This window comes from Lissotriton helveticus, chromosome 6 (assembly GCF_964261635.1).
Source record: "Lissotriton helveticus chromosome 6, aLisHel1.1, whole genome shotgun sequence".
In the NCBI taxonomy this organism is placed as follows: domain Eukaryota; kingdom Metazoa; phylum Chordata; class Amphibia; order Caudata; family Salamandridae; genus Lissotriton; species Lissotriton helveticus.
The window spans coordinates 494,453,146-494,477,010 of NC_136067.1; positions in this window are offsets into that span (position 1 = coordinate 494,453,146).

Below are 23,865 nucleotides of genomic sequence, written 5' to 3' on the forward strand. Positions count from 1 at the left end.
GATAAAACGGCGATAATTTTCACACCGGTCCTTGATAATATGCCCCCTAATTCCTTAATGTACAAACATGCACAATGTGATATTACTGAAAAAAATAATAAGACCATGCATTTTACCAAAACAAATTTACTACTGTAAAACGTTTAAAAAGGAGCGAATATAGCGGCATATTAACAAAGACCGTGTTAAAATTATCGCCGTTTTAATATCGGTACAACGGACGATAATGGGCTTGATAATACGCCCTTGTTAATTCCCATAGAAACCCATGTTCTGGTGTTAACATGGGCTTCTATAGGAAATAACAAAGGCGTATTATCAAGCCCATTATCGCCGTTTTGTCGGCAATTTCCTGCCGATAAAAGCAGCGATAATGTATCGCCCTTTCTTGATAATATGTCCCATAATTTCTTAATGTACACAGACGCACAATGTGATATTAAGCAATAAAACATACCAGCATGCATTATAGCAAAACACATTTACTACTATAAAACGTTTAACAAGGTACGTATATAGGGGCATATTATCAAGACAGACGATAAAATTATTGCTGCTTAATCGGCAGAAAACTGCTGATAAAGCAGCGATAATGGGCGTGATAATATGCTCTATGCAATTCCAATCGAAGCCCATGTCAGATGTCCCTCACATTTCCCCATGCAATGCCTACCCCCCTACAAAATTAAGTGCGTGCGCCTCAATGACGTCCCTCACACCACGGAAAAAAATAACCCCACAAAGACTTCTATATTGTATGAGAGGGGCTGCGTGGCCCTCCGCCTGGAGTCCACCACGACCAGACCCGGTTTCTGCAGTGTCCTGGGGAGAAACAGCCATTACAACGCCTGATCGTCACCACAAAGCCATTAGCACGCATATGGCTTTACCACACATGCTTTTACAACTAGTAAGCATTTACCACGCATGATAAACGCATAATCCTAATAACGTCTTTGTGTTGACGAACACACGGTGTAATGGCTGGGCCTTACCTCCTTCATATTAGTTTCTAGGTATACGTGTGACCAAGTCTGATAAGATCGGAGGCCAAGGACACACACTGTAGTGTCTGTGGCAGGAAATCTCATCAATCACAGAGAAAATATGCGAAGGGTAAAATGAAAGTAACAGGTATAATAAAAATAACTGAGAAAAACTACTAAAATGGCGATGGACGGAGTATGTAATCAACGTTTGGCGCCTCGACACTACATTTCAAATAAATATAGATACAATATGTTTATTAATATATTACAAAAGTATAGTAGCAGATGACACACACGACCCGGGAAAAGAAAACGGCAAATTTAATAACTGAAATGAGGAGAGGTTTGCTTGGTGAACTTGAAGAAAAAGAAAAAAAACGTGTGCTTGCAAACAAGGCTGCGCATGCGTAGAGAGTATGTCCTTCAAATTAGTTTCTAGGTATACGTGTGACCAAGTCTGATAAGATCGGAGGCCAAGGACAAACACCGTGGTGTCTGTGGCAGGAAATCTCATCGATCACAGAGAAAATATGGGAGGGTAAAATGAAAGTAACAGGTATAATAAAAATAATATATTACAAAAGTATAGCAGCGGATGACACACACGGCCCGGGAAAAGAAAGCGGCAAATTTAATACCTGAAATGAGGAGAGGTTTGCTTGGCGAACTTGAAGAAAAAGAAAAAAACGTGGGTTTGGAAACGAGGCTGCACATGAGTAGAGAGTACACCTGGTGCACAAAAAAAAAACGGAAAGTTTTACATACTATCATAGAAATATAGCTCTTTTTTTGACCAGTAAAGTTAGTTCTTAAAAATACCTTTTTTTAAATTTATTTTTAACCCAATGCCCCCACGATTGCAGACGTCTCCCCGCGTCCTTCGTGAGCCTGCATTGCTTTATCAGAGACATCACCTTATATGCTGCTCTCTCTTTCGAAAAACAAACTGCTTTCTTGAAAGACAGAACAGATTAACCTGCTCTCTTTTTCAAATAGGAAAGCGGTTTCCTGTGGTAAAGTGAAAGCGGCGACGGTACTGCCCTACCATACCAAACAGCAGTGACCCGGAAGTACGCACCCCGAGACACTGCAAGAACCGACCCTGGGAGATGGTGGACCCCAGGGCCACCAAGGGTTCCAGGAGGGGGATCCCCTCCCAACATTAAAAAACCCGGGGGGGGTGTAGGTACCCGGGGCTGGAAGGTCATTTTACATATTACTGCCCCAGGAAGGTGGCGGTCCCGCGATGTGTACGGGGAGAGAGAGAAGGAGAGCTTTTAAAAAAAAATATTTAAAAAAAAAGCCTCGTCGGGGTGACGGTCCCCGAGACTGAGGGGAAGAGGATCGTAACCCCCCGCACACTTCAAAATAAAACCACAGAGGGATGGCGTTCCTAGGTGCTCGGGGGACCTTACAAGCCCCCCACTATGAAAAAAAAATTGCCCCCGAAATTTGCCCCCCCGGGACCTAATGAATAAAACAGACTTCTTTTTTTTTATTTCCCTTTTCCACCGCGTACGTATACCATACGCGTACCCCCCGATTTTTTATTTAAAAAAAAAATAAAAATTGAGCCTAAAGATCCATGTACGACCCCCTGAGCAAGCCTAGAGGGTCAGGATGTTTCTACCCTACCCCCTTTCCTTATTTCTCAACTTTGTTTTACTGTTTTCTTGTGAGTCACTTCTAGCGACGAACAAGATGGCTGCCAACACTTCCTGGTTTGTAGTGTTCACGCACAGTTGACAGCCAATCACCATGCAGCTCGTGCTCGTAATTGTAGGGATTTCCGTACGCGTGCTGTACTCCGTCTCTAGATATCGCTATGATTTTACTTGTAATTTTCTAAGGAACTACTGAACGGATTTACACCATTTAACAAAAAGCACAATCTGCAAATCGAACTCTACCTCTCTGCCAAATTTGGTGTAATTCCGTTCAGCCACTCAGGCTGTAGCCCTGGCTAAATGTCCCTATGGAAAATTGCATGGGGAAATCACATTTTGGGACCCCCCTTTTTTCTTGGCCCCACTTGACGAATCACCCCCAAACTTTCAGGGAAGGTGCGGATCCGAGCAGGCCATTTTCTTGGAGAAATTCGCGAAGATTCGTCCAAAGTTATTCCAAATAGAATGTTGTGAATTTCCTATGGAATGTAGGTCCTAAATATAACTACCTACTGGCGACTGCCAGTAGGTAATATATATATATATATATATATATATATATACAGGGACGTCGTTATTGTTAGGAAATGTAATTTTAAACTGTATGGATGACTGTATGGGTGTGTGTGAGTGTGTGTGAGTGACTACAATGGTGAGTGCATGGGTGTCTGAATGACTGTATGAGTGAGTAGCTGGGTGTGTAAGTGGCGGTATGGGTAAGTGAATGGCTGTTTGAGTTGATGTGTCATTGTGTGAGTTGGTTTATGAGTGGCACATTAGAGAGTGAGTATGTGTATGTGCAAATGGATGCATGGATGAGTGAGCAGATATGTAGTGCCTTATGGATGTGTGAATGGGTATGTAAATGTTTGTGTGGGTGTGTGATTGGGTGTGAGAGTGGTGTTGTGGGTATGTAAGTGGCCGTATAGGTGTGTGAGTCGGTATGTTAGTGTCTGTATGGGTGAGTGAGTGGCAGTGTGAGTGTCTGTATGGGTGGGTAAATGGATATGTAGCAACTGTATAGATGAGTGAGTGGGTATCTGACTGGCTGGAGAGGTGGAGATAGGCAATTGTCCATTAGAAGGCTGGAGTCAAGCTATATTATTTTGCTCAAGTTCAAGATCCCACATGGGATGAATGCCGACGAAGCCCTGAATGTCCATTTGTAAATACCTATCACAGAGTCTCCTCAGAAATACCCAACCAGTCCTCTAAGCATTCAAGTTCTTTCTGATTCTTTTTTTTTGTAATTTTGTTTTCTCCACAATCACTTTTGTTCTCCCCATCTTACAGCACCACGCTATCCACTAGGCATTATGACCGTAATATACCCAATATATTGTGAATATAGAATCACGATCCATTCTTTTTATGCCCACATGGGCTTAATTCCTCATCATCCAGAGTACTCTCTCAGCACATTTTACAGGCCCCCCAAAACAGGTTCTCTAGGCTATTCACTGCCCCTTTGTAACTCAGTTGAGTAAGGGTTATTGGAAGTATTTTCCCCTTTCAGGTTCCACACTTAGCTCATGTGAGTGAATCCACCTATGCGCTAATAGGCACTAGTCTGATATACTCCAACATAGGTTTGTGCAACTGGAAACAGGGACACCAGTACCCCGCGCATTATTTCTGGGGAATAGCTCACTGCTTGATCATTTATATCATAATTAGAGGGGCCTTTGAATACAAAAGAGAGAACAGAATGCAATGGGAATGAGTGGTTAGTGCATCAGTGCCTACACTTTGAAAGCGCATCAATTGGGGAATAACAAATGTTTAGTTTTTATTTAAACTACAATTTTGAGTGCCATGCTTTAACTCATTCGTATAATTATAATTTGTATTTTATTGTTATTTTGATTTACCAAATTTTGAAACTGCAATGTCATTGAGTACAGCCATACATAATTTTTCTATGTCTATGGCTGACTTTCGATCGCTATGGCAACCAAGGGAGACTTCACTTGTATATATGTTGAAGTAATGTAGCAGTGCTTGGAATGCGGTGAACAAGGCGGTTGTTCCACCGAAACGCGTATGACTTTGCTAATGGAATAAAAAGCTACCTGTGCCAGAAAGAATCACGGAGTCGGTGCCTGTTTTGCGTACGCTGTCAGGATGGTGAAATATATATATATATATAAAGAATTGGACAATGAAAAAGCAATTGCGTTAAATATGGACTACTGTTACAACATAAAACTGTATATAATATATATAGTTGTAGAAAATTGAGACTCTCTATGACACTAATCCAATCTGAAAGAAACATAAGGAAAAGAAAATATGACAAGTTTGATTTTGTTGATTACTAGTACTTTACTGTGATTGAGACAAATCGTTTCAGAGATAATGTTATGCCACAGGGAATAAATTGCAATTACCTGAATTATTTAACACTCACTTGTACTTCACTGCGATGTTTAATTAAGATTAAGTTGAATTTAATTTAAGTCAAATTATTTTGGAACAATGGCGAACTTCTTTTGGCCATAAACTGAGAAAAAGGTTGACAGTCTAGAGGAGTAGTAGAAATAGAAAATGATATCTGCACTATGCACTTTAAAAATGGTCTAGACAACACGGACTCTATGGTCGCCGAAACGCGTAGGCCGTCTGATTTTTGCACGTAACTCTGCACATGGTGTGTTGAAATAAAATAATTTGAAAAAAGAACTTACCTGTTTGCTGTGCCGTGACTTCAGCCAAGAGAACACAAATAGGCGAGAGGATTCAAGGAATATATATATATATATATATTCACTGAAAAAACCATAGGTTATAGACCATATATAGTTAGGAATTAGCATTTAAAAAACCTTATTTTACTCACACAAAACCATTGAAATTCCATATATAGTTAGTTGTACTAACTATTTATCGCGCACCCGCAATCCACTGCTGATCATGTCACATATTACATCATTCATGACATGGTCAGTGACATCACTGATGACATCACTGATGACATCTCAAATGACATCACTGATGACATCACTGATGACATCTCAAATGACATCACTGATGACATCACTGATGACAACATCCAGTGACTGTATTTTTCTGTAAAGTTAAAATATGTCTTGAGTGGATGTATAAGTGTCTGGATGAAGGATTTAGTAGGTGCATGACTGACTGTATGAGTGAGTGATTAAATGTGTCTCACTGAGTGCATGGGTTAGTGACTAAACTGTCTTAATTTGTGCATCATTATGTCTGTTGTTCTGAAAACTGCTGCATGTGTTGTTCAGTAGCTATATGAGTAACTATATGGGTTATTGATTGGTTGCCCAAGTATTTGTATGGGAGACTGAGTGTGTGTGTGGGTGGCTGGGAGGTGTATGACTCTGTGCATAGATGTGTGAGCAGTTGATTCACTAGATGTATGGGTTCAAAAGTGCATGTGGAAACAGCTGTATGGGCGGTTGACTGTGTGCATCAGTGTATTGGTGAGTGAATGGATATCTCAGTGCTACATGTCAAAGTAAGTACATATGTAAAACACAGTACATGTGAGACTTGACATATATAAATAGCTGTGCATAAGAGCCAGTGAATGTGTGAGTGGCTGTATGCATCATTGTGAACTTGTATCCAGGATTGTATAAGAGAGTAAATATGTTTTAGTATATGTTTGAATAAGTAAGGTGTGTATAACTGTATAGTTGGGAAAATGGAGGTGTGATTGATTGTTTGCATGACTGACTAGGTGTGTGTGTAACTTCATGGATGAATGACAATCTGTGAGTCTGTGTTTACACTGAGTGTATCTAAGGTTATATTAGAGTCTGAAGAGGTTCATCGTATTATCACATGAATGATGTCATCAGTGATGTGATCAGTAATGTCAAATGAGATGTCATCAGTGATGTCATCAGTGATGTCATTTGAGATGTCATCAGTGATGTCATCAGTGATGTCATTTGAGATGTCATCAGTGATGTCATCAGTGATGTCATTTGAGATGTCATCAGTGATGTCATCAGTGATGTCACTGACCATGTCATGAATGATGTAATATGTGACATGATCAGCAGTGGATTGCGGGTGCGCGATATATAGTTAGTACAACTAACTATATATGGAATTTCAATGGTTTTGTGTGAGTAAAATAAGGTTTTTTAAATGCTAATTCCTAACTATATATGGTCTATAACCTATGGTTTTTTCAGTGAATTTTCAAGGTTTTGTAAATGCTAATTCCTAACTATATATGGTCTATAACCTATGGTTTTTTCAGTGAATTTCAATGGTTTTTTAATAGCAAATATCATAAGCTGTCGAATGTCAAGTACGTGGTAAGTAAAAACATTTTCGTGTTTATGCACACTGATCTGCTTTGAATGCTGCCCCCCCTCATTTCTATTAGGAGTACTCTCTCTTTGCAGATAGTGAAGGGTAGTTAACGCAGGCCTTTGCCCCCGTTGTAATCCGTCGTGCCTGCTTCTCTCTCCATTTGATTGATTGTTCTCTTTGGTTCATTCTCTATTTACAAACAAGCACAGAGTCGCAATACTCTGTTTAGTCTTTGCAGATAGCGAAAAATCGTGTAAAAAAACAAAAGGAATCGAGCAAAATCAGTAGGCCACTAATGGGATCTCTTTTTGACCTGGCTAAAATAGAAACATTAGGAACAACCTGTTGAAAATAGCAATGTGTATGTACATAAGCGGCGTTCGTTTGTGTTCACAGTACCCCTTGTTGATTGTTTGAATCGAGCATTGAATTGTTCGAAGTTGGTTCTCTTAAGGATCTTCTCTGCCTGCAAACGAGGAAGAATAGGAATATTCTCTCTCCCTTTGCAGATAGTGAAGGGTAGGTAACGCAAACCTTTAACACGTCGTGCCTATTTCGTTCCTCATTGATTGATTGTTTGCCCGAACATTGACTGTTTGGGAATTGGTTCTTTTTGGAGGTATTCCCTGTTTGCAAATAAACATAGGAAAATCTTTGCAAGTAGTGAAAGGGTAGGTAATGCGGACCTTTGTCCCCCGTTGTAATCTGTCATGCCTATCTACTCCCCACTGATTGATGCACCTGTTTCACCCGGACCATTTACTAGAGATAGGTCATCTGGCCCGACCAGAGAGCACCCCTAGTGGAAAGGACATATGCAATAATAACGAAGTGATCACTGTATCCTGTTAACAGAAACTTTAGCATGAAACAACCTGGAAAGAAAGGAATAGGAAAACGAAAATCAGTAGGCCACTGATGAACTTTTTATTAAATAACAAACAAAGAAACGATAACAATACGTAATGATAAAACCTATTATTGTCCTAGAAACAAGAAACGTTAGAAGTAAGCCCGTAATAAGAAACCTGAAAACAGTAAGAGAAACCAAGTGTGACATTGCAACGGCCACAAGGCAACGAGGCTTCATCGCCCCTCACTGCCCCAAAACGTGTCTGTCCCACCGCCTGCCACGCCCAAATAACGGCAAACTGGGAAAGATACAAGTCAGCAGACATCCGCCCCATTCTGGAAACTTCCAAAGTGAAACAGGTTTGCGGCTACGCCCAACCGGAAGCAACACATATAAGGCGGGTCCTGCTGCCAACCGTCGGCCAGGAGATCATCACGTAGGGTGTAGCCGGAGGAGAGGCCGAGGCCAGCGGGACCCGGCCAGGGGGATTGACAACACTGGAGAGTTGCAGGGGGGGAATGTCCGTGTCCTCGACCCTCCCCTCTCTCTCTCCCAGTCCGGCCACCATCAACCAGAGGCCGAGGCCGACGGGATCCGGCCGCGGTGGCGGTAACCCTGGAGAATTGCAGGTTAGACCCTCTCTCTCCCAGTCTGGGCCAGCATCCATGGAGGGCCTGGGAGTGGAGAGGCCACTGCACGAAAGGCCCAGGAGAGGCACCACACGCCAAGGCCTGCCCCACTGGATGAGCCAAGGAACCCGTTCATGGGGCCAGAGCAAAGGGCGTCCGGCCGCCATCCACCGGAGGTCCGGCCCAAAGACGGACGGGACATTTCTTCTTTCTTTTTATAATGGCTGCGACAACACTGGGGGGGGATGTCTTGCACATGCCTCCGACCCCCCCCCCTCGTCCTCATCGCCTGGTCCGGCCATAACAAATGTCAAGCGAGACGCCGTGGGGTGCACTGGGTGGGAGAGACGGTGCAAACAGGCCTCTCCCGCCTCCCCAGGTGGAGGCTTCCCAGCTGCACCCTCAGCGCTCCAGGCGCCCGGAAAAGGGTTCTTCCACTGTGGCGATGCTGCAACGTCTCGCCCGGCAGGGTGGAGCCCGTCCGCTCATTTGACCCCGCGATCGCCAGTAGCTACCGAACTCTCAAAATGGCGGTCGACCTGGCAAGAGCGGGCCCAGCATAAAGAAATGGCCCGGTCACTGGTTGACTCCACCACCGTAGTCCTCCACGACCTTGAAGATTCTAGAGGAGCCGCGGGAGTCCCCGACCCCCGCAGACACCCCCGATGGGGAATGACTGCCATGATCGCCCGTGGAGTGACGAAACTGTAGCCGCGGGACGTCGGCGCTCCCATGCTGGCGCCAGCCTCAGTTTGAATGACTAGAATCCTGCAGACCTCAGTTCCGGTGAAAGCACAGTGTGACCCGGTAGGAAAAATTGTTGCACCCCCTCCCCTTTTTGACTGATGGTTCAAACCACCGATCCTTTCCTTTGCCCTTTTAACGGAACTTTGGACTGCCTCACCCCCACCCCCCGCGGCGCCCCACGCCGTTATTTGCTGGGCGGCAACTTACTAGACATCACCTTCGTGCCATCCAGATTTCAGCGCGTTCTGCTGCCTTGGAACTATTCGCACAACAGACTGCTACTGACAACCCACCCCCCGGGACGCCCCACGCCGGATACCCAAATCAGTGCGGCACCCAGGCAACATCTTCTGAATTTTCATAATTTGAAAGAACTAGTAACATGTCTTCAACAGGAATTTCCTCTTCAATCATCTCATCAGGAATCTCCTCATGAAAAGTCTGCAATGATGATTCTTGTAACTCTATGGTCTCCAAACATTCGATAAATTCGCCATCAAGAGATTGATCAAAAAAATCATTCAAGTCATCTCCTCCTTGTGAGAATATTTCATTATTGGTGCTGTCAATTTCATTAAATGTAGTGGATAATTCAAAAGAAATTGCCACGGTCTCTTCATTGTTTAAATGTTTTTACTGTTTTTGTTTTGTTGTATATATTTATAAGTTATTAAAGTTTTATATTCCTACTACTTTGTTGGAGTGCTATATATTTTTAATGTGACACATAATTGTAAAAACTTTGATGTACAAAGAGTCATCCCTGGAATCTTCCGCTTCAGGCTCGGTCCCCTCCCCAATCACAATACAGGATGGTTTTCAGATAGTAGGAACGCGTGTGGTTTGACGGATCTCATCGGGTGTGGGCCTTGATCTACTATAACTCCTTTGAAGAGGGGTGATTCTTTACAGCTGGGGCCATAAACTACATCTGCAGGGCTAGCTGATAGCCTGGACAATCGGACACAGAGGAAGAGGAGTGTCAGAGGGTGCGGTAGTGAATAGGGCGAAAGGGAGGTGTCGGGCGGGCACAGAGTGTGATTCTCAGGGAAGAGCAGCGCAGATGGGGGGAGGTTTATTGCCGATGCATAAGACAGAGAGCGGGGGTGACCAGTGCCTGGGGAAGATGCTTGCGAGGGTGGGGAGCCATGCTACGGATCAACAGCGTGCAGAGAGTGGGTCTGGTCAAGGCATCTAAAACGGCTGCCGTGCACGACAAAAGTGTGCATTTAAAAAAAAGCAAGATGGCGCAGACAATGTTTTTCAACACTTCCTCATTTCCTTCGAATCGAACGTTAACAGACGTTGGTGCATATTACCAAAGTTAAGCGATATTTATCGCTAACGATGCTTAGCAACGAATTTTTTACCGCTAAGCATCGTCAGAAATTATCGCAGATAAACCTTGCTATTATCAAGGTTTATCGCAAATGCGATAAAAAACGGCCGCAATGCATGAATATCGCTAAAAAGTCAGCGATATTCATGCATTACCGAGCTAATGCTCTTAGCCATGTTATCCACCTCCCATTGGATAACATTGCTAAGAACTGCTCAGGGCAGGTGTTAGTTTTTGGAGATATTCCCGCTTAGCGCGAATATCTCCAAAAGTTGGTAATAGGAGATAGATATCTTGCATGTTGTAATGCAAGTTATTGTGGTATATGGAACTCATACCATAATCTCTCAGGAAAACAGAAACTGATCCTTTTGGGACCGCCTGAGAAGGCCTAGGGGGTGAGGGGTACTCTACTTTGCCCCCTTTTCACGTTCCGAACTATTTTATTTTACTCTCTTCTGTAATTACACAAAATGGCAGCGATAAGATGCATCAGACACAGACAGTGAGAGAAAGGAGGCCGGAGATGAAGAAGAGATGTCAAATACACATTGGAGATAATATAGTGGGAGAAAGAAAGTAAATATGAGTAAACTTACCATGTAACATAAAAATGTTGCACTCTATACTATAAGTCTCATTTTATACTACAATCACTTCGCTACAACCTCATAAATTAAAAATAAAAATGAATAATGTCTCTAACAATTTTTGATTTCTAAATATAAATGTATTCTTCTGAATTTTCAAAATTTGAAAGAACTAGTAACATGTCCTCATCAGGAATTTCCTCTTCAATCATCTCATCAGGAATCTCCTCATGAAAAGTCTGCAATGATGATTCTTGTAACTCTATGGTCTCCAAACATTCGATAAATTCGCCATCAAGAGATTGATCAAAAAAATCATTCAAGTCATCTCCTCCTTGTGAGAATATTTCATTATTGGTGCTGTCAATTTCAATAAATGTAGTGGATAATTCAAAAGAAATTGCCACGGTCTCTTCATTGTGAGCCATTTTATTTTGAAATTGCTTGCTGTAAATTGCAGAAAAAAATAATCACTTTCATTTATCGTTTTTAGTAATACATAATATAAAACTAACTTTATCAAGTATTTAGTACAACAGAAGGACTGTAAATAAATAACAGAAAACATTTTTCAAATTATCTTAAAGTGTACAACATAGTTCCCCGTACAAATTAACAACTCACCTTTTTAAAAGTAGGAGAAGTGTTAGTACTGTGTAAATCAAACACCAGAAATTGAGCACCAAAAATTCCTCACAAATGTACCTCAGACAGTAGTATCACAAAATGGCTGTGGTTTCATCTCATTTTAGATATATACATAACCAATTAACTTTCATCACACACAAATACAAAACCAAAGTAACATTTTAATTGGTTCTAAATTTCAACACTTTCAAATGTGTTTTCCCCATGCAATTTTCCATAGGACATTTAGATACGTCTACAGCCTGAATGGCTGAACGGAATTACGCCAAACTTGGCAAAATGGTACATCAAACGTAAGAGGTCAGGGAGGATCTACTATGCCCCCTTATGGTCATTTGCCCCTTCGCTTAGGCCTCCTCTTGTCTCTCGATCCTACCGAGAGACAAGATGGCGGCCGCTACGGACTGTTTGGAATGTTTACAGATGCCGGAGAACCAATCAGCTTCGCAAAGCTCCGTAACGCGAAAAGTACGCGAAGCGGAGCGCTGTTACAGATATATATCTTTTTTTGAACGTTAATTTCTCAAAATCCACTGGAGCACATATATTGAGACCTAGCAAAGGCACATCGGGCTACCAGTCCCTAATATTTTGCCAAGTTTCGTGCAAATCCATTCAGCCGTTCGATTATTATTATTATTTATTTTTTTTGCCCCGCGGGGCCCTTTTAAAACCTCCACATCAAACCTAGGGGGTCAGGGAGGATCTACTATGCCCCCTTGTGGTCATTTGCCCCTTCGCTTTGGCCTCCTCTTGTCTCTCGAACCTACCGAGAGACAAGATGGCGGCCGCTACGGACTGTTTGGAATGTTTACAGACGCCGGAGAATCAATCAGCTTCGCTTCACAAAGCTCCGTAACGCGAAAAGTACGCGAACTGGAGCGCTGCCCGGTCCGCTGTTACAGATATATATCTTTTTTTGAACGTTAATTTCTCAAAATCCACTGCAGCACATATATGGAGACCTAGCAAAGGCACATCGGGCTACCAGTCCCTACAATTTTGCCAAGTTTCGTGCAAATCCATTCAGCCGTTCGGGCTAAAAGTGAAGCCAACCGCCCTATGGAAAACTCAATGTTAAAAACACGTTTTGGGACCCCCTTTTTTCTCAGCCCCCCCTTGACAAACCCCCCCAAATTTTCAGTGGCTGCTCAGAAACAAAATGTTCAATTTTCCTGAAAATTTCAGCCAATTCCGTCCACAAACGCCAAAGTTATTAGACATAGAATTTTCAAAAATCCCATAGAGAAAAAATCCTAACTATATATACCTACTGGCGACCGCCAGTAGGTAATATATATTAAATTTATATTTAGAAATCAAAAATTGTTTGAGACATTATTCATTTTTATTTTTAATTTATGAGGTTGTAGCGAAGTGATTGTAGTATAAAATAAGACTTATAGTATAGAGTGCAACATTTTTATGTTACATGGTAAGTTTATAATATCAGACCCGCAAAACACCACATTGAGAATCACAGAAGTAGCGGAGAAATTTCACCAAAGAGGGTACCCTCCTCAAATCATCAAGGAATCCATAGAGAGGATTAACACAATTGAAAGATCTAAACTACTTAAACCCAGACAGGATAAAGAACAAAACCGTATAGTGGCAGTGTCTAAATACTCAACCGCCAGTGCGAAGTTCAAAAGCATCATACACCAACACTGGGCATTACTTAATTTGGAACCAGATTTCAACCAGATATTTCAAGAACCTCCATTGTTTGCGTTCACGAGGGCACCTAACATCGGTGAACTAGTCCAATACAAACAGAAACCAGCCACCAAATTCATGGGTACTAAACCATGCTTGAACTGTGGGAACTGTAATAACGTCATGAAAGGAAATGTGATCAATCATCCCACGAGGGGGAATGCAATTAAAATTCAAGTGAACGCCACATGCGACTCTAGCAATCTGATTTACGCTTTAAAATGCCCATGCGGCAAAGTCTACATTGGCAAAACTGAAAGAAAAATCAAAACAAGACTGTTCGAACACAAATCAAACATACGATTAAAGAACATAAAATCTACAGTGGCCGTGCACTTTCAAGAACACTCCCATAACATTTCTCAACTGAGATTTATGGTACTGGAAACTATTGAGAAAGCAGAAGGTAGAGATAACACAAAATATCTTCTCCAACGCGAAAATGCATGGATACAAAGACTATCTACCCAGAAACCATCTGGGCTCAACGAAAGGATTGAACTCTCTTGCTATTTATGATAACATATAAAGGGACCAACGAATGGAGTGACAATGGACCCCTGTGCATCCTCAATATGAACTTCACATTTATGTTCTACTGTTTTAAATTTAATGTGATGTATTGTTAACCCTCAGTACCACTTTATCCACTTTTTAATTTTCCCTCATCCTTCAGGTTAATATTATATAACACCTTAGAAACGGTATTCACCCCGTTAACCAGCCACAGAACAACAGACTAACAAGCGCACTCAGAAGCTGTCTTTAGTTTCTATGATCACATGACCGCTACTAACATTACATGACACGAGCACCTAACTCGCACTGAGACCCCGGTTCGCAAGATGGCGGAAGCGCGATACCAGCTTAGAGACCGAAGCACGAACTAACAGGTCAGTCCCTACGGGAAGTCGACAGCTCTACGGAGCATTACCGCTTCTGATAGCTTTCCCGCTTGAGTAATTTTAAGAATATTCTAATAGGCATTTTGCAATTTTCAGAATACGCGAGTCCTAACGACAGAGCCACACGTAAGCCCAAAGTCGATACTTGTAAACCACGTTACACAGGTTGCGGGATAATTTTTCTAAGGTGCCACTATAAATACGCACGACTCCAAACACAACCCTTCCTCTCCCACACTGAACAACCCCCAACACCAGCCATGATTTACATTAATTATTGAACATTTATTGCATTCTACATTTTATTTTATTTCAGTATCCTTTTCCCTGACGAAGAGGCGGTAAGCCTCGAAATGCATTGGATGGCTTTAAAAGGACAGTGTTGATATGTTTAAACATATAAAGAGAAACCGCACAAATGTCTAAAAAATGATGAACAATTTTGTGTAAAAACGCAAATCAAGAAACTTTTGCTGAATAAAAGCATAATTGAAACGTTGAAAACAAGTTTGGAACCTCTTTTTCTGGAAGAGGAATTAAGGTGTGCAACACAGGATGGGACAGTGATCCACTGATCCCACTACCCATTTGTTTACATGGTAAGTTTACTCATATTTACTTTCCTTCTCCCACTATATTATCTCCAATGTGTATTTGCCAGTAGGTATATATAGTTAGGATTTTTTCTCTATGGGATTTTTGAAAATTCTATGTCTAATAACTTTGGCGTTTGTGGACGGAATTGGCTGAAATTTTCAGGAAAATGGAACATTTTGTTTCTGAGCAGCCACTGAAAATGGCAGCGATAAGATGCATCAGACACAGACAGTGAGAGAAAGGAGGCCGGAGATGAAGAAGAGATGTCAAATACACATTGGAGATAATATAGTGGGAGAAGGAAAGTAAATATGAGTAAACTTACCATGTAACATAAAAATGTTGCACTCTATACTATAAGTCTAATTTTATACTACAATCACTTCGCTACAACCTCATAAATTAAAAATAAAAATGAATAATGTCTCAAACAATTTTTGATTTCTAAATATAAATTTAATATATATTACCTACTGGCGGTCACCAGTAGGTATACATAGTTAGGATTTTTTCTCTATGGGATTTTTGAAAATTCTATGTCTAATAACTTTGGCGTTTGTGGACGGAATTGGCTGAAATTTTCAGGAAAATGGAACATTTTGTTTCTGAGCAGCCCCTGAAAATTTGGGGGGGGTTCGTCAAGGGGGGGCCGAGAAAAAAGGGGGTCCCAAAACGCGTTTTTCCCATGTTAATTTCCATAGGGCGGTTGGCCTCACTTTTAGCCCGAACGGCTGAATGGATTTGCATGAAACTTGGCAAAATTGTAGGGACTGTTAGCCCGATGTGCCTTTGCTAGGTCTCAATATATGTGCTCCAGTGGATTTTGATAAATTAACGTTCAAAAAAATATATATATCTGTAACAGCGCTCTGGGTAGCGCTCCGGTTCGCGTACTTGACGCGTAACGGAACTTCGCGAAGCGAAGCTGATTGGCTCTCCGGTGTCTGTCAACATTCTAAACAGTCCGTAGCGGCCGCCATCTTGTCTCTCGGTAGGATAGAGAGACAAGAGGAGGCCAAAACAAAGGGGGAAATGACCATAAGGGGGCATAGTAGATCCTCCCTCACCCTCTAGGTTTGATGTGGAGGCTTTAAAAGGGCCCCGCGGGGCAAAAAAAAAAATCTTTTTTTTGCGTGGGGAGCGCCCGGTACGCTTTTGTGGAATGGGCGGTGGTAATCTAAATGATGAGGGGGGGGCAGCGTTCAAAGCACATCAGCGAGCATAAACACGAAAATGTTTTGATCTACCACGTACTTGACTTATCTCTAGCTTTATTAATACAATAATCAATAATGAAAAATCGACAACAATAGGGTTGTCCGTATTCCCAGTCAGTACCCTTCCCCGCCCGCGATGTGCACAAAGACCGCATACATCCCCCATAATGTCAAGGATAAGTAACTAGAACGTCATAAGGAGTTGCAAGTCGCTCCCATACTGGCGCCATTTTGGTCGAGGCCAGGCAGGTCCAGAGTATAGTTCAATGTCTCCAATAAGTAGCGGCAGGAGCAGAATCCCTTTCAGCAGTTCTGGCTTCGTCATTACGAGCACTAGAAAACAAGACATTCTGGGCAATACCACCCTTGACGCAGCCCTTTATGCTACAAGATGGTGTCTTCCATTCAGAAAATATTGTTGGCAGCATTTTGAAAGGAAAGATAAACGGCCGTTCTCCTAGTGAGTCTCACATTGTTACATTTATGAAGAATGTTGAAGAGTAGTATGTTGAAAATCTGAAGCCATCGTTCTACAAACTCTCAACCAGCCTTGGATGGAAAAATCCTGAAGAATGTACAAACTGAAAACCAGTTTTTGTCTGCATAGCATCAGCAGCAACACTTGAGTCAGCTTTGTGTGAAGCCGCCATCTTGATCCAATCAATACTGTCCACCTGCACACATTCAGGGACCAGGCCGCATTGCGAGGGCACCGCAAGACGTGTCTTCAGGTCAAACGGATTGTGGGACAAGGTCCAGAATGAAGAGTCACCAAAAGGCAAAAAGTTCCGCCGGACCCCGGGAGGCGGCCGCCTATGTCGGGGCCGATCTCAGGCCACACCAGGGCAACAAGACTTGGGGAGGGGGCAGGAGCCAAGCGCCCCCTCCCAGTCCGCGCCACCACACCGCCCCTCTGGGGCCTCCGTCAAGCGGTTCAGGGAGGCACCGCAGGCAGCGGTTCTTCAGATCAGTGGCTCTCACCGGCAAGGCTCCCCTCCGTCAGCAGCGATCGTTGGCACTGTGGTTGCGGCCGGAGGCCCCGCCTAGTCAATGCTCCGGCCTCTCCATGTCGTAGGCCGCAAGAGTGGGCGCAACTCAGCTGGATGGTGGGTGAGACGCTGTAGCCGCAAGAGCGGGCGGAACTCAGCTGGCCGAGCGAGGCACTGTGCCGCAAGAGTGGGCGGAACTCAGCTGGCCGAGTGAGGCACTGTGCCGCAAGAGCGGGCGGAACTCAGCTGGCCGAGCGAGGCACTGTACCGCAAGAGTGGGCGGAACTCAGCTGGCCGAGCGAGGCACTGTGCCGCAAGAGCGGGCGTAACTCAGGTGGCCGAGCGAGGCACTGTAGGTCTTCCTCTCACAAAGATGAAAGTCAGAGTGAGGAAACAAGGAGGGGTTTTCATCATTTGGGACAAAAAAAATAGTTCTAAACCAATGAAAAGTGTCATTTTTACGTCACATGACCTAGCCTTACATCATTAGGAAACCAAAAGTGAAATGAACCAATGAAAATTTTTATTAACAAGTCACATGACCTGTTATGCTTACGTTACGCGCTCCGCGCCGCGCCCCGGATCGCTTCCGGGAAGCTGCGCTTCGCACCTCGCTTCGCACATCGGGTGCGCTAACGCGGCGCGTCATATGACGCATTACGCGACAACGCGATACTTAAGCATGGGCGGATTTTGCGAATTGGCAATCCGCGAAATTGCGTATTTACGGATTCGCAATCCGCAAAATCCGCGAACTCTCGCGAATTTGCGGATTTTTATTTATTTTTTGTGTTCGCAAGGATTTCTGCCAGTTCGCGAGGATTTTGTACCAGTTCGCAAACGCGAACTTACTTTTCGGGTAGCAACGGTCGCGAACATGTTGTTTCTACATCTGGTTCATCACAGCACCCTCTGTTTCACCACTGCCACCCTCTGTTTCACCACTGCCACCCTCTGGCTCACCCATGCCACCCTCTGGCTCACCCATGCCACCCTCTAGTTCATCACTCTAGATTATGGGTGGAAAAGCACACCTGCCCTGCCTCAACTGACATAAATGAATTAGGGGCTGATTAATGTGTTACTGAATTTGAACTTCCTGGCTGGAACCTGCTTCCTTATCTGTAATTGCTTTCTCTGAGCCTGCTGTGAGGGTCAGAGCAGGGTCATAGAATAGTTGCAAGTAGGCAACTGAACTCTGAAGGGGCCCCTCAGGAAGTACTACAGGGAATGGGTACTAATGATAAGATTGAACTTTTGCTCCTGCTGAGTGCTTTCAGTTTTGCAAAAATCCAAATATCCAGCAGCATCCACAAAAAGTAATCCTTCCAGGCACTACAGGGAATGGTTACTAATGATAAGATTGAACTTTTGCACCTGCTGAGTGCTTCCAGGTCAAGATCCAAATCAAAGTGACCAGCACATGAAGAAAGCACTGAGAGGAGCCTGCTGGACAGGAACATGAAGTTGGAGACTGTCGGGCACTTCCTTCCTCCCACCCCCCCCCCCAAAAATGGACTCCTTGCAAAAAAAAGTGCAGGCAAATGTCAACCTGAGGAGTTATTCTGATAAAAATCATAATTTTCAAGGTTTATGCTGCCTGCTGGTGGATTTCTTGTGCGAAATTGCAAATTTTGCAATCTCGCAATTGCGAGATTGTCGCTGCCCGCCGCATCTACGTTTTCGCAAGTGTTTACTCCCGCGAAATTGTATAGTATTCTAGTTGGCAAGTGCGACCAAGCAAAAAAATCCGCTTCGCACGGATTTACGAATTTTCGGTAAGTTCGCTAGAGTTCGCAGATTGCGAACTTACCGAAAATCCGCAAAATCCGCGAGCGGAACGGATTTTACGCCCATGCTTAGCGATACTACAGTGTTTCTGGATGTTTCAGACTGAAGCTGGCGTCAGCATGAGAGCACCCCGTGGCTACGTCGTGACCGTTCCACGAGCAATCATGGCAGTCGCTCCCCACCGGAAGTCTGTGGGAGTCGGGGGCCCCGGTGACTCTTGTAGAATCTTCAAGGCTGAGGGGACGCTTTTGGGAATGGGGCCCATGCCCTAGCAGTCAAGCGTCCGAGTTCCAGGGTTGCCCAGAGCCATCCTTGCAGGCCAGGCCCAAGTCTGTGGAGCCGACCGCCATTTCGTGAGCTCCGTGGCAGCCGCCTGTCGCTGTACCGCAAGAGTGGGTGCAATTCAGCCGGATGGCGGGTGAGACGCTGTAATAGCAAGAGCAGGCGCAACTCAGCTGGCCGAGAGAGGCACTGTGCCGCAAGAGTGGGCGTAACTCAGCTGCCGAGTGAAGCGCTGGGGTGCAGCTGAGAAACCTCCACCTGGGGAGGTGGGGGAGTCTCGTTCGCGCCGCCTCTCCCTTCCGGTGCACCCCACGCCGTCTCGTGGCGCAGGTAGGCACTGTGCCGGAAGAGTGGGCGTAACTCAGATGCCGAGTTAAGCGCTGGGGTGCAGCTGAGAAACCTCCACCTGGGGAGGTGTGGGAGGCTCGTTTGCGCCGCCTCTTCCTTCCAGTGCACCCCACGCCATCTCCTGGCGCAGGTATATGTGATGGTCAGACCAGGGCACCGCAGGACGTGTCTTCAGGTCAAACGGATTGTGGGACAAGGTCCAGAATGGAAGAGTCACCAAAAGACAAAAAGTTCCGCCGGACCCCGGGAGCCGGCCGCCTATGTCGGGGGCGATCTCAAGCCACAGCAGGGCAACAAGACTTGGGGAGGGGGCAGGAGCCAAGCGCCCCTTCCGAGTCCGCGCCACCACAACGCCCCTTGGGGGCCTCCGTCAAGCGGCTCAGGGAGGCACCGCAGGCAGCGGTTCTTCAGATCAGTGGTCTCACCGGCAAGGCTCCCCTCCGTCAGCAGCGATCGTTGGCGCTGTGGTTGCGGCCGGAGGCCCCGCATAGTCAACGCCCCGGCCTCTCCATCTCGTAGGCCGCAGAGTACTCGGGGAGAAATCCCGGGAACGGCAGCATGTATTTGGATCGATGTTGCAGCAGGCTGCCATGTAAATAGTTATTTAATAAAACGTTTTACCCTGTTACTTTGCTGGTGTCTTGTATATATTTATAATATTTGCATAGGGTTTGTCGTTATTTTGAGCGGGGTGGGCGGCGGAGCCGAGCTGTCTTGCAGCTATCATGGCGTCGAGCTCGGTTCCTCTCACTAGTTTCATATTTCTCATGAGGGGTTGTTCCTAATGTTTCTATTTTAGCGAGGTCAAAAAGAGATCCTATTAGTGGCCTACTGATTTTGCTTGATTCCTTTTGTTTTTTCCAACGATTTTTCACTATCTGCAAAGACTAATCAGAGTATTGCGACTATGTGCTTGTTTGTAAATAGAGAATGAACCAAAGAGAAGCAATTCCAAAACAGTAAATGCTTGGATAACAATCAATCAAATGGAGAGGGAAGCAGGCATGACGGATTACAACGGGGGCAAAGGCCTGCGTTACCTACCCTTCACTATCTGCAAAGAGAGAATAATCCTAAAAGAAAAGAGGGGAGGGGGGGGCGCGTTCAAAGCACATCAGCGTGCATAAACACGAAAATGTTTTTACCTACCACGTACTTGACATTTTAAAGCTTTTGATATTTGCTAATAAAAAACCATTGAAATTCACTGAAACAACCATAGGTTATATACCATATATAGTTAGGAATTAGCATTTACAAAACCTTATTTTACTCACACAAAACCATTGAAATTCCATATATAGTTAGTTGCACTAACTATATATCGCGCACCCGCAATCCACTGCTGATGATGTCACATATTACATCATTCATGACATGGTCAGTGACATCACTGATGACATCACTGATGACATCTCAAATGACATCACTGATGACATCACTGATGACATCTCAAATGACATCACTGATGACATCACTAATGACATCTCATTTGACATTACTGATCACATCACTGACGACATCATTCATGTGATGATACGATGAACCTCTTCAGACTCTAATATAACCTTAGATACACTCAGTGTAAACAGACTCTCACAGACTGTCACTCATCCATGGAGTTACTCACACACCTAGTCAGTCTTGCAAAGAATCAATCACACCTCCATTTCCTCAACTATATAGTTATACACACCTTACTTATTGAAACATATACTAACACATATTTACTCTCTTATACAATCCCTGATACAAGTTCACAATGATCCATACAGCCACTCACACATTCACTGGCTCTTATGCACAGTTATTTATATATGTCAACTCTCACATGTACTGTGTTTTACATATGTACTTACTTTGACATGTAGCACTGAGTTATCCATTCATTCACCAATACACTCATGCACACAGTCAACCGCCCATACAGCTGTTTCCACGTGCACTTTTGAACCCATACATCTAGTGAATCAACTGCTCACACATCTATGCACAGAGTCATACACCTCCCAGCCACCCACACACACACTCAGTCTCCCATACAAATACTTGGACAACCAATCAATAACCCATATAGTTAGTCATATAGCTAATGATCAACACATGCAGCAGATTACAGAACAACAGACACAATGATGCACAAATTAAAACAGTTTAGTCACTAACCCATGCACTCAGTGAGACACATTTAATCACTCACTTATACAGTCAGTCATGCACCTACTAAATCCTTCATCCAGACACTTATACATCCACTCATTCTTCAATATGTAAGACATATTTTAACTTTACAGAAACATACAGTCACTGGATGTTGTCATCAGTGATGTCATCAGTGATGTCATTTGAGATGTCATCAGTGATGTCACTGACCATGTCATGAATGATGTAATATGTGACATCATCAGCAGTGGATTGCGGGTGCGCGATATATAGTTAGTGCAACTAACTATATATGGAATTTCAATGGTTTTGTGTGAGTAAAATAAGGTTTTGTAAATGCTAATTCCTAACTATATATGGTCTATAACCCATGGTTTTTTCAGTGAATATATATATATATATTCACAGAAAAAACCATAGGTTATAGACCATATATAGTTAGGAATTAGCATTTACAAAACCTTGAAAATTCACTGAAAAAACCATAGGTTATAGACCATATATAGTTAGGAATTAGCATTTAGAAAACCTTATTTCACTCACACAAAACCATTGAAATTCCATATATAGTTAGTTGCACTAACTATATATCGCGCACCCGCAATCCACTGCTGATGATGTCACATATTACATCATTCATGACATGGTCAGTGACATCACTGATGACATCACTGATGACATCTCAAATGACATCACTGATGATATCTCTTTTGACATCAATGGTCACATCAATGATGATATCATTAATGTGACAATACAATGCATCTCCTCAACTTTAATATAACCTCTGTTACACCCAGTGTTAAATACAGAGTATAATTTTTGAAACCATTGACACACCAATACTAGTTACTACATACGCATTCACTGATTCCTACGTCTACACACACATTCACTCATTCACCCATACAATCATTCATACATACAATCACTCATCTTTACAACACTATCATATGCACTCATACACCTATACAGACACTCACACTCTGCCACTCATCCATGGAGTTACTCACACACCTAGTCAGTCCTGTAAAGAATCAATCACACTTCCATTTTCTAATCTACACAGTTAAACATAGAGTACCTTACATTTTCAAACATATACTAACACATACTTACTCTCTTATAGAATCACTGATACAAGTACACATTGATCTGCACAGAGTCACACACCTCCCAGCCAGCCATACACACACTCAGTCTCCCATACAAATACTTGTGCAACCAATCAATAACCCATATAGCTACTTATATAGCTACTGATCAACACATGCAGCAGCTTGCACAACAACAGACATACTGATGCACACTTTCAGACAGTTTAGTCACTAACCCGTGCATTTAGTAAGACGCATTTAATCACTCACTCATACAGTCAATCACGCACCTACTAAAACCTTCATTCAGACACTTATACATCCACTCATTCTTCAATATGTAAAACATATTTAAACTTTACAGAAACACATAATCACTGGATGTTGTCATCAGTGATGTCATCAGTGATGTCACTGACCATGTCATGAATGATGTAATATGTGACATCATCAGCAGTGGATTGCGGGTGCGCGATATATAGTTAGTGCAACTAACTATATATGGAATTTCAATGGTTTTGTGTGAGTGAAATAAGGTTTTCTAAATGCTAATTCCTAACTATATATGGTCTATAACCTATGGTTTTTTCAGTGAATTTTCAAGGTTTTGTAAATGCTAATTCCTAACTATATATGGTCTATAACCTATGGTTTTTTCTGTGAATTTCATTGTTTTTTTAACAGCTAATATCTGTAGCTGTAAAATGTATTCTTCTTTAAATCCAAAAATATATTTTATATGTTTATGAATAATTTTTTTTTAAAATATTTTTTTTTCTTCGTTCCCGCTTCGCGAATCGGGAAGCTTCCCGTTAGCTGACCTTGATGCCGCGAAATAGACCGCGAGCCGGTAAACGTTTCTTTACCGCAAGTGCCGCGTTAGAAAACAACATCGTGACGCCTCCCGTCCGCATGACGTTCCACGTTGTCGCGTGATACGTCATATGACGTGCTACGTTAGCGAACTGGTACGCGAAGCGAGTGCCAAAGCGC